Genomic DNA, 15,064 nt, shown 5'->3' with positions numbered 1-15,064 from the left:
ACACACACACGCATTGAATTTCACTGTAGAAGATCACAATTCTCTCCTTGTTTCACAATTTACACCACCAGTAGCAGCAACACCACCGCCAACCTTCCGCCAGCCACCAGACCCTTCACACCCTCCGCTGCTTCACGCCTTGCTCCATCAGTAGTCCAAGAGCCCTCACGCGCGGCAATACCTTCTTGCCACCACATAATCACGACTCGCTGGCTTAATGAGCCCCAGCGCCCTCACTGTAAGTTCACCTGGCACTCGCGCGGCACAAATGGAGGCTGTGTGTGCCGGGCCTGGTATTACGTTTGTTTTGTGCAAGCAGCTGCGCCGCAAGTGGTGTGTGTGGCGTGGCGCTCGCGTCCCCCCCTGCTCCCCCCCCCCATGTTGTTGTGTTGTTAATATTTACTCCCTAGCGGATGCACGGGGTATGGGGGAGCCCGTCTGAGAAGGCTTGCTAGATGGATTTTCTTACGGTGGCGGATATGAATGTACGAGATTTGCGATCTCGAGTCAGGAGTGCTGGCCACGCGTTCAGCAGCCAGCTGCCGAGCCATGACTTCATCTAAAGGGGCAGGTAGACCGGGGGGATGGAGGAGCTCTGTTACTGGGCATTCAAGAATGTAATGAATCAGCGGGTCCTATTGCGGGGGTCGAGGCAGAGAGGGCAGGGGTCAGGTTCTCTATTGCATATTTCAGCGAGTGTTGGAAATCCAAGGCGAAGGCGGCGCATCCGAGTTACTATGGCGTTCGAAATGGAAGGTGGGACGTTGAGAGGCTGGTAGTTGGTAGCGGTCCTATACCAGAAGGCTGAGCTGGATCCTTGGTTTATGAGGTCTTGGTGATGGTTGCGGGTGAGATTGGCTGCGGCGGTGTTGAGCGTTCGCCGAGTTGTGGCCCAGCTCGGCGCCATATTCAGAATGATGGTAGGCAAGGTCCGTGCAAGAGTGACCGCCCTGTCCGCCTTCTCGTTCCCTGCCAGCTCTCTCTCTCTCTCTCTCTCTCTCTCTCGTTCATTTTGTCCTTCACTTCCTTCAAATTGGACGGGAAATAGCTCAGTCTTTTGCTTGGCTGGAGTTCAAAGACTTGGGTTCAACATTGGACTTTTTGATTTATCGTCTTACAGTTTAAGGCGATCTATACAGACACTTTGATTGTCCTCTCGGTAATTAGGCGCTCTGTGCCGATATGCTTCCCGTCCTCACGGTTATTAAAGCGCGTTTTACTGGCACCTTTCCTGTCCTCAAGGTTATCAAGGCGCTCTATATCGGCATGTTTCCCGTCCACACGGTATTAAGGTGCTCTATATCTGCATGTTTATCGTCCTCACGGTACCCATCCCTATTGCTGCTGTTGTGGTCGCTGTCCATTGAACATTCAATAATTGTATTAATTAATGTCACTTTTTTTTCCGTTTTGCCCAATGCGCCGGTAGGCTTTCTTGGTGGGGCCTGATGGTCGGCCTCAACCTGTTATGTCGCAAGCAAATGTTCATAGTGGCGCCATCCTACTTGGCTCATGGTGCCCCCGAGGAGCTCATCTGTGATCCTCATTTTAGATAGAGAATCAAGGGTCCGGATTGATTGGTGGCCTTCAGGACAGCATGTGGGTAGCCTTAGGCCACTCGGCCTCTTCCTTCACCTTCTCTTCCTCCCTTTGCTGCTCACCATCATCACAAATACGCCAGTCACCCGCACCACCGTAAACTTTCTATCCGAAGCCCTAACTGGCCTGCGCGAGGCTCTGATGTGCTATCAATGAATAATACCTTCTCCCCTAAACAAGAAGTTATGATGCCCATCGCGCACACACGAGGGAACACCACCTCGGGAAAACATGTGAATACGTAAAGTTGTCTGGTTTGGTTCTGGTTTTTCCACTTGTGCTCTTTGCAAAGATTGGTATTGACCGAAAGTAATTATCTAAACTGTGTCATGCGTTTGTTTGTTTTTACGACAAAGGAGACAGCTCAAGGGCACACACAAAAAAGGAAACAATAATACAAAAAAGCCCGCTACTCGCTGCTCCCAAAAAAAGAATCAAAAGAGGTGGCCGAAAGAAACGTCAGTTTCGGGAGGAGAGGTGTCCTGATACCCTCCTCTTGAAAGAGTTCAGTCGTAGGCAAGAGGAAATACAAATGAAGGAAGATTGTTCCAGAGTTTACCAGCGTGAGGGATGAAAGAGTGAAGATGCTAGTTAACTCTTGCATAAGGGGTTTGGACAGTATAGGGATGAGCATGAGTAGAAAGTCGTGTGTAGCGGGGCCGCAGGGGGAGGTTGGGGGGGGGGGGGGGGGAGGCATGCAGTTAGCAAATTCAGAAGAGCAGCCAGCGTGGAAATATCGATAGAAGATAGAAAGAGAGGCAACATCACAACGGAATTTAAGAGGCAGAAGACTATCAGTAGGAGGAGGAGAGCTGATGAGACGAAGAGCCTTAGAGTCCACTCTGTCCAGAAGAGCTGTGTAAGTGGAGCCCCCCCACACGTGAGATGCATACGAATAGCTACTGCGCGGGGGAGAAGAACTGGCGGAGACGATATAGAACACCCAACCTCGAGGAAGCTGATTTAATGAGAGAGGAGATGTGAAGTTTCCAGTTGAGATTTTGAGTTAAGGATAGACCGAGGATGTTTATTGTTGAAGATGGTGACAGATGAGTGTTGTCGAAGAATAAGGAATAGGTGTTTGGAAGATTGTGTCGAGTTGATAGGTGGAGAAATTGAGTTTTTGAGGCACTGAAGGACACACGGTTCCTTCTGCCCCAATCGGAAATGATAGCAAGGTCTGAGGTTAAGCGTTCTGCAGCCTCCAGTCTGGAGTCGTGTACTTTCTGTTGTGATGGCCTTCTATTGAAAGAAGTTGAATAATGCAGAGTGGAGTCGTCGGCGTATGAGTGGACAGGACAGTTTGTTATGGAAAGAATATCATTGATGAATAACAGGAAGAGTGTGGTTGATAGGACAGAGCCCTGTGGAACACCACTGTTGATAGGTTTAGGGGAAGAACAGTGACCGTCTACCACCGCAGAGATAGAACGGCCGGAAAGGAAACTGGAGATAAAGGAACATAGAGAGGGATAGAATCCGAAAGAGGGCAGTTTAGAAAGCAAAGACTTGTGCCAGACTCTATCGCAGGCTTTCGATATGTCTAGCGCAACAGAGAAAGTTTCACCGACACGGCTAAGAGAGGATGACTAAGAGTCAGTTAAGAGAGCAAGAAGATCACCAGTAGAACGCCCCTTGTGGAACCGATACTGGCGATCAGATAGAAGGTTAGAATTGGAAAGATACTTTTGAATCTTCCGGTTAAGGATTGATTCAAAAGATTTAGATAGACAGGAAAGTAAAGCTATAGGGCGGTAGTTTAAGGGATTGGAACGGTCACCCTTCTTAGGCACAGGCTGTACAAGGGGTTACAAAAGACCAAGTGAACAGTAACGGTGGGCAGACAAAGACCAAGTAAACAAAGACTGACATAACACATAAAGTCGGGATATTTCTGTTGAAAGATTTACCATATTTTTTTATAACTGCATTGTGCTGCCTCTATTGACAAAATATTTCTCTTGTATATGCGCCATGTGTTGTGGTCATAACAAAACCACTTAAACAATAGCAGCGAGGAAAATGTTGTTAAAGTAGTCAACCTAAATTTATCTATGCAAAAAGTTATTCGGTAGCGAGATCATTAATACACTGATATACCGCCGATGCCCTTTTTTTTTTCACCTTCACCATACAAACAGTCGGAAAAAAATATTCTGCCATTAAGATTGGCCATACGAGTTTATTTGCTGCCACAGGAGTTACTGACAACTTTCCTGACCCAAGTTTCCTTGGGAACACATTCAGGAGGGGATAGCAGCTCAGGGCGTGACTCAAAGGCCATCGGTCTCCTACTATTGATTTGACTTGGAGATGAAAGGACGAGGACACCGCCTCGCCGCCCCCAACTTGCATGTCTCTGGGCTCAGTGTCCTTACTCTTCACAGCCTATTTTGTGGCAGCTTACTGATGTGGAAATCGGAATTAACAGACAACAAACCTAACATTCTCATCCTCTAACAGAGCATTCTTTGTTCCATATGGCTTAAACTCTTTTTGGATCGGGGAGTACTGAGCCACTTGTAAACCTAAATTTGTTTTTTTGTTTGTTCATATTTTCATTTACAGGTGCAACAACAAGCTGGATCTTTTATATATATTTTTTTTTATTCAGCCTTTTGGTCTGCCTCCTTCACCGTCGAAAAGATATCAAGTTCACGGCCAAGCTTCGGCGTGTACACATCACATAATTTTAGGGAAGACAGACATTCTCTTTATTTAACTTCCGCAACATTTGCGGTCTTCGCTCTAGTTTTCATTCTGTGGAACACCATCTCTCCTCCTCTAAACCTCACCTTCTTTTCCTTTACCGAAACACTGGTTTCTGAGACTACTGACAGCAATCTATACTCTGTTCCCTCCTACTATCTCTCTCTTAACTTTCAATCCAAAGCTGGATCGATTCCTGTCGGTTTAGTACCAAGGCAAATGAGGATGAACGCAAAATCAGACAACTTGAAGATGCGATCCATGCGTTGACACGAGACATTGAAATTTTGAGGGAAGGACTTCTGACCACTCATGGGTGTTCCTCACCCCCCTTTCCTCCAACCCAAGGCCACTCCGCTATCTCCCCCTCGCCCGCCGCACACCCGCTTTCCCTCCTCTCACCCGCCTTCCCCCCCTCGCTCCTGCCCACGCCCTCCCGCTTCCGTTCCTCTCCCCTTTCCTTCTCCTCTTCCCCTTCGTCCGGCTCTCCGTCTCCTCTCGCTTCCACCCTCGCCTCCCCTCCCTCCTCCTCCACAGCCGCTACCTCCCCCGCCTCCCCCCCTTGCACCCTCCTCCTACCCCTCCTCTTCCACCACCATCTCCGCCACCTCCTCCTTCTCCACACGAACGATGAAAATGAAATGGCTACAATCCTAAATAACTTTTTAGCATCCGTATTTACCGACGAAGATTGTTTATCACCTCAACCGCCGGAGGTTAGAAGGACCGAAAAGATGTTAAGTGTCGTGCTCATCGTAGAAAGTGACATTTTACGCACAATTGAAAAGATTAAAGTAAGCAAAGTTCCTGGTCCAGACAAAATTACCCCTAGGGTCTTAAAAGAAATCAAACATCAAATTTGTAAACAGCTCTCCATCATGTTCAATAAATCTTTGACAGCTGGAAAAGCTCCGTCGGATTGGAAACTAGCAAATGTCACACCAATTTTCAAAAAGGGGGGACAAGTCTCATCCAGGAAAATATCGACCAATTAGCCTGACATCGATTGTTTGTAAGTTAATGGAGACTATCATTCGCGACAATATGGTGAAATTCTTCGAAGAAAATAATATAATAAATAATTCGCAACATGGCTTCCGTAGTAAACGTTCGTGTTTAACTAACTTACTTGAATTTTTTTCATTATATTTTTGAGGTGTTCGATGAAAGCCGATCGGTAGATATCATATATCTGGATTTTCAAAAGGCATTTGATAAGATCCCCCACCAACCATTGCTCAGCAAACTATTGGCGCACGGTATCTCGGGTAACATTCACAATTGGCTTGTGGACTGGCTCTCTGAGCGGAAACAAAGAGTAGTTCTAAACGGTGTTACATCTAACTGGCTCGATGTCAGAAGCAGCGTACCTCAAGGATCAGTGCTTGGCCCCATGTTCTTCTTAATTTATGTTAATGATATCGATAATGGGCTCACTTGCAAAGTATCAAAATTTGCTGATGACACAAAAATTGCTAGTAAAGTAACTGCGACACTCGACGAAGAAGCTTTACAATCAGATCTAGATCGACTTGCACGTTGGGGCAATCATTGGCAAATGAAATTTAACGTTGACAAATGTAAAGTGTTGCACATCGGAAAAAATAACAATCGCGTTCGGTACGTAATGAATGGCCAACAACTTTCTGCAGTAAGTAAAGAAAAGGATCTTGGAATCACTATATCAAGCGATTTAAAGCCCGGTCAGCATTGTTCAGAGGTAGTTAAAACTGCAAACAAATTGGTTGGCTTTTTCGGACGAGTCTTTAATAATAAATAGGAAAAAGTAATATTAAAACTGTATACTTCGTTGGTTCCACCCCGTCTAGAGTACTGTGTACAGTTTTGGTCTCCCTATTACAGAAAAGACATAGAAAAGTTTGAACGGGTTCAACGAAGAGTAACAAAGATGATTCCTAGGCTGAGAAATGTATCATATGAACAAAGGCTTAAATAAGTAAATTTATTCAGCCTATCAAAAGGAAGAATGCGAGGCGATCTAATAGAATTGTTTAAAATGTTTAAAGGATTCAGTGATATTAATGCGGAAGATTACTTTACAATTGATCGATCAAATAGAACAAGAAGAAATCACAATTTGAAGATAAATAGTAAAAGATTCTCGTCGCACGAAGCTAAACACTTCTTCTTCAATCGAGTTGTTAATGTTTGGAACTCTCTACAGTGTGATGTCGTTGATAGTACAACAGTTACGGCCTTCAAGAATAGATTAGACAAGTATTTTGAATCCAACCAGCAACTAAGATATTACTCATTGTCGTAATAACGTTAAGTTCTTTCGAATACTGGTGTCCTTGTCCGCTTTTATCGCCCGGTTAGTGGTAGCAGTAATGGTAGTTCTTTCCTCTTTCCTAAATAATTTCCATGCAGTTTTTCCATGCTGCATGGTTCTTTTTCCTTTCCTGCCAGCTTTGGCTGGAGGGATGGGGGGTAGGGAGGAGCCTTCACCTTTGCTGTCCTTCATCTTCCACCTTTGATTAGATAGTTAGTGTAGCTTGTCACAAACACCCTCGTAAGGACCAGCATGTCTGCTGTTATTTGTTCTTCCTTTGTGTCCTTTGTGTCCTCTCCCCCTTCCCCTTCGACGTCATCCCCCTCCTCTCTCTCCTTTTCCCACTCCTCCTCCTCCTCCTCCTCCTCCTCCTCCTCCTCCTCCTCCTCCCCTGTTGCCGCTCTCCCCCGTTCTCCTGTTGCAGATCCCCCTTCTACTGGCACCGTTTCTAAGAGGAAAGTACTGGTGGTGTGGGACAGTCATGTCAGGCTCATTGACCGGTACTTTTGTTCCAGGGATAAAGAAAATAGGCTTAGAGTGTGCTTCCCCGGGGCAGGCATACAGCACGTGTCCGACAGAATGGAGGAAATTTTAGCAGGGGAGGGACCACAGCCCATCGTCTTCTGCAGTTTCGGTGGTAATGACATCGGTAGGTTGTGAAGCGATGAGATATTTAGACGCTTTAGGGAGTCGTTTGGGAGAGTGAGAGACTTCTGTGGACTACCGGTCGTTTGTGGTGTTTTGCCGAGGAGGGAGGTTGGTAAGGGATGGCTTTCCTGGGCCCTGGCAGTGAACAGCAGTCTGGCGGCTCACTGTCAGCGTAATGGTTGGCTTTTCATAGATAAAAGGAACCTCTTTTACGACAAGGACACATTGTATGCCAACGATGGAGTACACCTGTCGCTCCAGGGGGTCGAGGTTCTCCCAGACTCCCTCGAGCGGTCACTTAACACTGCTGGATTTTTTAGGATAGGCGAGGGGGGGAGGGCCTATCGTCCGGGGATGTACTTCGCAGACGGTGACTAGGAAGCTTAAGATAAATCAAGAAGCTGCAACAATGGATGGTCTAACTGCTTTTTATCCCAACAGTCGGAGTCTCAGGAACAAGATAGATCTACTGAGGGGGAAAGCATGTGTCGAGAAATTCGACATCATGGCAATCACGAAAACATGGTTGGATATTGCAAATACAAACTTCATGCCGGAATTGGAAATATATGGTTATCAGATGTTTCACAAGGATAGAAAGGGAAGAAGGGGAGGGGGGGGGGGGGGCACTATATGTTAAAAACACACTTAAATGTACTGCAAACAATTCTGTTCAAACAAACGGCGACTCAGAGTCAGTTTGGGTGGACGTCCACAGAGGGAAAGAGAAACTGACTCTAGGGGTTCTATACAGGCCACCCAACCTAGGCAGGCAGGACACAGACATATTACTCCAAGAGGTTGGCAGGGCATGCAGAAACAAAAATGTCTGCATCATGGGGACTTCAACTATAGAGTCTGTGGATTTTTTCTAAAGTAGTACAGGCTAATTTTCTCAAGCAGACAGTAACTGAGCCGACCAGAGGTAACAACATTTTGGACTTGGTCTTAACTAACAACGATAATATGATCAGTGAGCTAGACGTTGGGGGAGAGCTGGGTGGTAGTGATCACAGGGAGATTAGGTTTAACTTAGACTGGGCGGTGACCCAAGACCTCAGCACTGTGCTGGTACCAGACTTTAGAAGAGCCGATTACGAGGGGCTTAGAAAACACCTTGAGAAGGTAAACTGGGAAACCTTGGGGCTAGATGAAGGCCAGATCTCAGGGCAGAAACCTGGGGGACAGGGGAGCCATGTGGAGCTAACCTTCAATAATATAGTTAGGGTAATAGAAGAAGGTCAAGACAGCGTACCCCTTACCAAGCACATAGAAAGGAAAATAATGACCCTAAATGGATGACCCGTGGTCTCAAGTTTGAGATTGGCTTGAATAGAGGAATTTACAAGAAAATAAAGAATGGGGAAACCCACCTCAGGGGTAGGTATGTTGAACTAGCCAGATCGGTGAAGAACACCCGCCTAGCAAAAAAGAACTTACGAGATTAGGGAAGCCAAAGAGGCCAAGAGCGATCCCAAGGGCTTCTTTAAATTATATAGAACGAAAACAAGGGAGAAAATTGGGCCGTTGAAAACAAACACAGGAGAGTTCGTTGGGAATGGGGATGATATGAGTTAAACGTTAAACGACTATTTCCTCTCAGTTTTCACACAGGAAAATCTAACAACCATTCCGGAGAGATTTCAGGTATATGAAGGAGAATATAACGACAAGTTGAGATATGTGATCATCACCAGGCAGGTAGTCCAGGATGAGACTGGTAGGTTGAAGAAAAACAAATCGCCAGGTCCTGACGAACTATTCCCGCGTGTCCTGAAAAAAATGCAAGCAGGCCCTCAGTGGCCCACTTACCGATGTCTTTAAGATGTCTCTAAATTATAGGTACGTGCCCAGCCAATGGAAAGTACCTAATGTGACGCCGATTTTCAAAAAGGGAAACAAGTCACCCACATCAAATTATCGCCCAATTAGCTTAACATCAGTTGTAGGCAAGATGCTGAAGTCGAGTATTGCTAGTAGCTTTCGGGACCATCTAGAGAAGCATAATTTAATTCACGACTCACAGCATGGGTTCACGAAAGGAAGGTCTTGCCTTACTAATCTGTTGTGCTTCTACACTCAAGTAATTGAAGCGGTTGACAGATATGAAAGCTATGACATACTATATCTAGATTTCAGTAAAGCGTTCGACAAAGTCCCTCATCACCGGCTATTCCTAAAATTACAGGCTCACGGCGTAGATGGGCAAGTCTTGAACTGGATTAGGGTGAGGCTAAGTGGTAGAAAGCAGAGAGTACAAATCAAAGGTAAAAAATGTGAATGGGGCAGTATTACGAGTGGAGTCCCACAGGGGTCGGTGCTGGGTCCGCTGCTTTTTATCACTTACATCAATGACTTGGACAAAGGAATTAGTAGTGATGTCATAAGTTCGCAGATGATACCAAGATCGGTAGAGTAATCCAATCAGACCAGGACGCTAGCGTTCTCCAGGATGAGCTTGACAGACTATATGATTGGGCGGGGAAGTGACATATGGAATTCAATGTTGGGAAGTGTACTATTCTGAGTGTAAATAGGAATAAACCCTCACATAATTACTCCTTAAATGACACTCCTCTAAGTGTGAGAGGGATCTAGGAGTCTTAGTGAGCACTGACCTTCGTCCAAGGGCCCAGTACATGCAGCAGGGTACTGGGTTTCATCTCGAAAAGCGTAAGCAATAGGAGCGCAGAGGTCATCCTCAAACTTTCCTTAGCCCTAGTTAGACCTCACCTTGATTACGCGGTCCAATTCTGGTCACCCTAATACAGAATGGATATCAAGATGTTAGAATCTGTACAGACAAGGATGACAACAAATGATTCAGGAGGTGAAAAACTTTCCTTATGAGGATAGACTTAAGCATTTAAATTTACACTCTCTGGAAAGACAAAGGTTGCGAGGAGACCTTATCGAAGTCTATAAACGGATGAAGGGCTTTAATAAAGGGAATGTTAATAGGGTTTTGGTGGTAAAAGAGCCAGGCAGGACACGTAGCAATGGTTTTAAGTTAGACAAATTCGTATTCGGCAAAGACATAGGTAAGAATTGGTTCACCAATAGAGTGGTGGACGAAGGGAACAGGCTTGGCAGTCATGTTGTGGGTGCCAATACCATAGATACATTCAATAAGAGGTTGGACAAATTCATAGAAAGTGAGGTAAGGTGGGGTTAGGATTACAGGAGCTGACTTGTATTGGGCAACCAGCCTCTTACAGACTCCTTACATTTTTATGTTCTTATGTCTACGTCCGAAACGACATCACTTGCTCTCGTGCCCACGACCTTGACTCTTCAGAGTTTTCCATCATCTGGCTAAGACTTCATTGTCATTTTATTACTAAATACATCTGTGCTGTTTATCTCTCACCTAACTCTACTAACTATGTAAAACTCTTTGACTACTTGAACTCTAAAGCGGAACACATCTTGACCCACTCTCCCTTCGCTGAAATCTCTATCTTAGGAGATTTCAATGTTCACCACCAGCTTTGGCTTTCATCCTCTTTCACTGACCACCCTGGTGAGCAAGCCTACAACTTTGCTCTCCTCAACGATCTAGAACAGTTTGTACAGCACCCTACACGTATTTCCGATCGTCTTGGAGACAGGCCCAACATACTAGACCTCTTCCTTACCTCTAACTCTTCTGCTTACTCTGTCAAACTGTTTTCTCCGCTGGGCTCCTCCGATCACAACCTTATTTCTGTATCCTGTCCTATCTCTCCTGTATAGCCTCAGGACCCACCGAAGAGGCGATGCTTCTGGCATTTTGCTTCCGCTCGGTGGGACGACCTGATGATGTACTTTTCCGATTTCCCTTGGAATGATTACTGCTTCCAGGAGAGAGACCCCTCTGTGCGTGCTCAGCGCACCACAGAGGTGATTGTCTTTGGAATGGAGGCACACATTCCACCTACTTTCTCTGCTTCTCATGCTAAAAAGCCTTGGTTTAATCACGCTTGTTCTCGTGCTGTCAAAGATAGCGATGCAGCTCACAAAAGGTACCAGAGATTTCGCACTATCGCTAAACATGATCTTTTACATTTCTGCCCGGAATCGTGCAAAATCTATTCTTCGATTTACCAAAAGCTCTTTCATTCATAGTAAATGTCAACACCTTGCTCTCTCTAATTCTTTCCGTGACTTCTGGCACCTAGCCAAAAATATATCCTCCAATTTCTCTTCTCCATCTGTTCCTCCTCTCCTTAACCCTGACGGCAGTATCACCGTCTCATCTATTTCTAAGGTTGAACTCTTTTCTCAAACTTTCCGTAAAAACTCCACTCTGGGCGATTCTGGGCATATTTGTCCTACTCATCCCCCCTCTGACACCTTTATGCCTGTTATTAAATTTCTTAAGAATGACGTTTTCTATGCACTCTCTGGCCTCAACTCTCAGAAGGCTTATGGATCTGATGGAGTGCCTCCAATTCTCCTTAAAACCTGTGCTTCCGTGCTAACACTCTGCCTGGTCAAACTCTTTCGCCTCTGCCTTTCAACATTTACCTTTCCTTCCTGCTGGAAGTATGCCTTCATACAGCCTGTGCCTAGGAAGGGTGAGCGTTCCAGTCCCTCAAACTACCGCCCTATAGCTTTACGTCCCTGTCTATCTAAAGCTTTTAAATCAATCCTTAACCAGAAGATTCAACAGCACCTTTCCACTTTTGATCTTCTCTCTGATCGCCAGTATGGGTTCCGCAATGGACGTTCTACTGGCGATCTTCATGCTCTCTTAACTGACTCCTGGTCATCCTCTCTTAGCCGTTTCGGTGAAACTTTCTCAGTTACGCTAGACATATCGTAAGCTTTCGATAGAGTCTGGCACAACTCTTTTGCTTTCTAAACTGCCCTTTTACAGTTTATATCCTACTCTCTGTTCCTTTATCTCCAGTTTCCTTTCCGGCCGTTTTGTCTCCGCTGTGGTAGACCGTCACTGTTCTTCCCCTAAACTCTTCAACAGTTGTGTCCCACAGGGCTCTGTTCTATCACCCACTCTCTTACTGTTGTTCATCAATGATCTTCTTTCCATAACAAACTGTCCTATGCACTCATACGCTGACGACTCCACTCTGCATTATTCAACTTCTTTCAACAGAAAGACTGGAGGCTGCAGAACGCTTAACCTCAGACCTTACTATCATTTCCGATTGGGGTAAAAGAAACCTTGTGTCCTTCAGTGCCTCAAAAACCCAATTTCTCCACCTATCAACTCGACACCATCTTCCAAACACCTATCGCCTATTCTTCAACAACATTCAGCTGTCACTTTCTTCAACACTAAACATCCTCAGTCCATCCTTAGCTCAAAATCCCAACTGGAAACCTCACATCTCTCACTCAATCAGCTTCCTCGAGGTTTGGCGTTCTGTATCGTCTCCGCCATTTCTTCTCCCCCGCACAGATGCTTTCCGCCCTCGTATGGAATATGCATCTCACGTGTGTGTGTGTGTGTGGGGGGGGGGGGGTGCTCCACTCACACAGCTCTCATGGACAAAGTAAAGTCTAAGGCTCTTTGTCTCATCAGCTTCCCTCCTCCTACTGGCAGCCTTCTACCTCTTAAATTCCACCGTCATGTTGCATCTCTTTCTATCTTCTACCGATATTTTCATGCTGACTTCTTCTGAACTTGGTAACTGCATGCCTCCCCCCCTCCCGCGGTCCCGCTGCACAAGAGTTTCTACTCATGCTCATCCCTATACTGTTCACACCTCTTATGCACGAGTTAACCAGCATCTCCATTCTTTCATCCCCTTCACTGGTAAACTCTGGAACAGCCTTCCTTCGTCTGTATTTCCTCCTGTATGACTTGACCTCTTTCAAGAAGAGTGTATCAAGACACCTCTCTATCCGAAATTGACCTCTCTTTTGGCAACTCTATATTTTACGCTATATGGGAGCAATAGTTAACGGAGTATTTTTATATATTTTCTTTTTCTTGCCTTCGAGTTGCTCTGTGCTGTAAAAAATAAAAAAAAAAACGCCTCCCCACCCCCTTTCTCCTGATGCCACCCTCCTTTAGATCACTGCCTTGCCTCTTTCCCACGGCTGCGTCTCACCTTGAAGAGGTTACCTGTGGAAGGGAAACATGTCTGCCACCTGCAAGTCCCCCGCTGCTGCCGCAACATTTGGCAAAATTCTCCACTATTCGTCTTCCTTGTTTGCTTGCATTTCTTATTTCTCCCCCTCCCCCCATCCTCCCCTCGTCTTCCCACCCCTTCCTTCTCCTCCCTAACGGCAAAGCTGAAGGACTAGCCAGACAGAGGCAAAAGAAAGAGTCATGAGGCGCACTGAGCCTCACGTACACAGCCAACAAAGGGACAACACGCCTGGCCAACACACCGCCCCCCGCTATCCTCCACCCTCACCCCGACTACCTCCAGCAACACCACTGCCACCATCACTCTGCAACTTATACTAGAGCAGCTTCAGCTACTATTACTTTTTCTTCCATTACCATTACAACAACAACAACTACTACCACTACTACATCTGCTACTACTACTACTACTACTACTACTACTACTACTACTACTACTACTACTATTAATTCTACTTTTATTAATACCACAACAACAATAATAACAACCATCACTACCACCACAAAATCAACACCCATAGCCACCACCACAACCAGTAATAACAACATACCCAAAACGACTTCCATTGGTATAAAACAACTACTTTTCCAACACTTCATCTCTTCGTAGCGGCTCTAGGATGGAAATGAAAGTAGAGGGTGTATAGGTGGTGGTGGTGGTGATGGTGGTGGTGGTGGTGGTTGTGGTGGTGACGATGGTGGTTAATGATGATGTTGATGACGCTAGTGGCGATGTAGGTGGCGATCGAGGTGATGTTACTAATGCAGGTGTTTGTGGGTGGTAGTTGAAGTGCTATGGGTGGTGGCGGGGGTGGTAGGGCAGGCAGGCGGCACACGTCCCTCCTCCTTCCTGCAATAATCTCCCCCGGAATGCCTCTGCGTTGTGAGGGAAAAGGATGAAAAATAGGAAGTGAGGAGAGACTCTGGACTTCGCTAATGACCGCGAGGTACTCTGAAAGGAGGTGAAGGCTGCTCATGCACCGTGTTATTAAACCTCTTTTTTAGGATTACGGAGGAAATATCTATTTTGTTTTTACACTCAATGTTTTTATTTTATTTTATATGACCAAAATGAACTACACTAGTTTTCTTTTTATCTGTGTAACTTTTTTAATACGTCAATATTCAACGATTATAACAGGGGTTCCCAACCTTTTTGTTCCTCTGTACCCCTTGGGCATTTTTATAAGTTCCCGTGTACCCCTAAAAATTTAGGAAAAAAAAAGATGAAATTGTAATATTTTTTATGTTATTTTATAATGAAATCTGTATGTTTAGACTGATGATATAATTTAAATAAGTTTTGCATACTAAAATGAGGAAATTGAAAAAAAAAAACACGACAGTGCAATTTGAATGCATATTACAACACCATGTATTGTACAGTAGTGGTTATTCTCTCGGACCCAATGTACCCCTGAAAATTGCAAATGTACCACTGGGGATACATGTACCCCAGGTTGGGAACCCCTGGATTATAACAATAGCTATCATATTTTTTTTCCTCTCATTTTTCATTACAAACTCTCTTGTTTGTGTCAAATTTGTTTCACGTGTTTTTTCCAACAATGTGTCATATTTTTTACGAGTTTATAGTTTGTGCTCGTCCTATTTTTCTTATTCCTTTCTTCTTCTTGACAAGTGTTTAAGTTTCACCATTACTCTCTACATTATTAAAGTGTGCTAATGCATCCTGTTTGATGTTCTTGTTGCTG

The sequence above is a fragment of the Eriocheir sinensis genome, chromosome 7, assembly GCF_024679095.1.
Source record: "Eriocheir sinensis breed Jianghai 21 chromosome 7, ASM2467909v1, whole genome shotgun sequence".
Lineage (NCBI taxonomy): Eukaryota > Metazoa > Arthropoda > Malacostraca > Decapoda > Varunidae > Eriocheir > Eriocheir sinensis.
The sequence above is the reverse complement of the archived record's forward strand: the minus strand, read 5'-3'. Positions refer to the sequence as shown.